This window comes from Melospiza georgiana, chromosome 13 (genome assembly GCF_028018845.1).
Source record: "Melospiza georgiana isolate bMelGeo1 chromosome 13, bMelGeo1.pri, whole genome shotgun sequence".
Classification (NCBI taxonomy): Eukaryota; Metazoa; Chordata; class Aves; order Passeriformes; family Passerellidae; genus Melospiza; species Melospiza georgiana.
The window spans coordinates 18,058,676-18,061,742 of NC_080442.1; the positions used below are offsets into that span (position 1 = coordinate 18,058,676).

Below are 3,067 nucleotides of genomic sequence, written 5' to 3' on the forward strand. Positions count from 1 at the left end.
AGCACCCTGGAGATGGGTTATTGCCATTTGAAGTGGAGGAAAACCAAGGCGAGAGCAGGTGGAGTGGCTGACCCTGGTCACGAGGTGCCTTGGTTGGATACAGGAGACAGAGCTCCCTGCCTGGAGCAGGGAAAGGATGGCAGGTAGACACGAGGGCGACCACAGCTCTCTCATGTGGTGTCTGTGGCTGGAGAGACTGGTTTGTCCACGTTTGGGAGGGCAGGAGGGACTCCCCACCCACCCCAGTCCTGTCTCATCCCTGAGTGGCTTTGGGGAAGCTGCGTCTCTGCAGCCAGAGCTCCTGACACCCGCCTTGGTGGAACTCCCCTACATCCTGCGCCCCAAGTTTTGCAAGACCCCAAATGCAGCCATTGAGGCACAGAGCAGCAGGAGTCATGGGTCCACTTGCAAAGAAACTTCCTCAGTTCATGACTCACCATCCCACCCTCCCTGGTGTCACTCGTGACTCCGCTTCACTTTGCTGCAGCAGCATTTCACCATCTCTTATCAATGCAGAAGACACAGGGCAGCCTGTCCTGGCTGCAGACATGTGCCCAACACCTCTCCCTGAAGCATTTTTGTAGCAACCTCCCTGTTGCTGTGAACTGAACATCCTCTTGTAAACGACAGGTTCCCCTGCAATGCTGGAGGGGGTCAGAGTGGGTGTCTCCAGGTCTGCCTGCAAGGGTGAGGATAGCTGATAAATCACAGGGATGTGGCCTCTGCACCACATGCTCTCACAGCACACACGTCCTCACATGCACGTTGACGGCATGCTAAAAATATTCTTCACTTTTTGACCGATTAAAATTTTCCAGGAGAGTTGGAACCACAGCCCCCACCCTATCTGTACAGCCAGAGGCTTCCCCTCACCTCCCCCAGCCCTGCCAGGAAAACAAAAAATACTGAACAACAGTTCCAGTAATTTGGGGGGTTTTAGTTCCTTTAAAAGCCTGGCTAAAATATAATATTTTTTCAATAGTTTACTTTGTGATGTCTGGCACCATTCTGGAGCTAAACTTGGCACCCTGTCTTGCTCTCATACACCCACTGAGAAGGCTGTGGGTGAGCTGGGATGATCCCACTTCCCACCCAAAATCCCATTTTGATGGCTCAGGAAATTAAACAAAGAAAATATGTTTTAAAACCAGCTCCCACCTGGTGTTAGGCAGCAGAGAGCTAAGGCTGGCTTGGTGACAGCTCTGAATGCTGATGGCCAGTCACGATTTTCTTGACTTCTTTCAGAGGTGCCTGTTGTGCCAGGTAAAGAAGGAACCTGAAGGATGCTGTCAAACCCCGGGCCACTGGCCAGGCCCCTCTGTGCCATCACTGGTGCTTGTGGCAGCATTTTCTTTGCCTAATTTGGCTCTCGGCCATGGAGGAGGAGCAGGGGAGGCACAGAAGGTGTTTATACAACATGGGGATTGTCTTGGCGAGACCACAGCCTTTGCCAAACTGAGCTGAGCTGATAGGAAGGAGATGTCATCAGTGTCTTTTTGCCAATTATCACTAATAATTATTTATAATTATTTGTTACAAGCTCCAGTCCTGGCTCAGCCTCTGATGCTCTTGCAGCCCAGTGAAACTGGAGCAAACAGCAGGGTCCTGCCCCAAAATCCTGCAGGTGAGAGGAGAGGGAGGGCAAGTGCAGTGCTTGGACAATGCCCTGACCGTGGTGGTCAGCACAATGCATCCTCCCTCTTGGTGTTCTCTCCCTGCTCACACCAGCTACAACCAGTTAGACCCTGTTTGTCCTCCCTTGGCTTTTCTGAGTGTGTTTGGTGCCTCAGCCTCTTGTCAAAACCCAGATTCATCACAGCACAGCTATTAGCTGCTCCCTCCCATGTGAGATGTCTTTCTGCTGACACGGCAATCATTCTCCTGTCAACGTGCCTTGACAGTACCAGGATTTCTCATTTCAAGTCCTGGTGTGTCCCAGGGTGATTCCCAGCTCCTCCATTAACCCCTGGCCCTGCAGGATGGGGATAGCCTGCCCTGATGGATGCTCTGCTATCCCTCCCACCCCTGTTTGGCAGAAGCTGCCTCCTGTTTTTCCTCTCAGCACTTGCCATACCTATGCAGAAGAGCATTTAACCTGGAGGTAGAGGGTGTCAGACTTTTATTCTTCTTTCTTTCTTATTTTCTATGCTGAGAACAATGGAGACAAGGTTTGCAGAGGGAGGTAATATCTTTTTTTAGACTGACTGAAATAATTAGAAGAAAAACCAGGCAGGCTGTTGGGTACATGAGCCCTCCAGCAGGCCTGAAATAGCTGCAGAAGTCTGCAAAGCTGAATTCCAGTGGAGAACAATAGCTCTAAGCATGACTAGTGTTAACCACTTCTGCTACCAAAGACCATTCCCCAGCTGTTTTCCTTGGGGCATCACCTCTCTGCCAAAATCCACTGTCCAGAGACCACACTGTGGCCTGGAGCCACTGCTGTGGCTGAGGGAGCCACGTGGCTGCACACACCTGAGCCCCGGCCATTGCTCCATGCTGGCTCCATGGAGGGGCAATCCCTCGCCTCTCTCCAGGCTGTGCCCTGTCCTGCTGCTCCTGGGGCCTGTCCTGACCCCAGCCCCAGGGACAGTGTGCCACCCCAGACCCTGCCTCACCCCTGCCTGACCATGAGGACTCTGATTTCAGGCACTGTCTTACTACAGGGGTCTGGCCTGACCTCATGGGAACCTTTCTGATCCCAGGGCACCGTGAGAGACACCAGGGACCCCCTGACCTGTGGGATCTGCTGATTTCAGGCTCCCCTACCACGGGGTCTAGCCTGATCCCTGGGGACCCTGCCTGACCCCAGGATCTGTATGTGACCCCGGGGACCCTGCCTAACCCCGGGGATCCTATTGGACCCTGGGGACCCCAACAGACACAGGATGGGGGGCCTTCTGATTTCAGGGATCCTCCAATTTCAAGGATCCTTCGATTTCACAGACATTGTCTCACCACGGGGGTTTTCCCTGATCCCCGATGACCCTATCCGACCCCGGGGATCTCTCCTACCCCGAGCACCATGTCCCGCTCCGGTTATCCTGTCATCCCTGGCTATTCTGCCCAC

The 3,067-nt window shown here is 53.3% G+C and overlaps 1 protein-coding gene across 1 annotated transcript in view; it reads right to left on the reverse strand.

Moving 5' to 3' along the window:
• PCSK6 (proprotein convertase subtilisin/kexin type 6) overlaps window positions 1–3,067 on the reverse strand; it is a 49,495-nt gene that overhangs the window by 46,080 nt on the left and 348 nt on the right. The gene's annotated exons all lie outside the window — the stretch shown is intronic.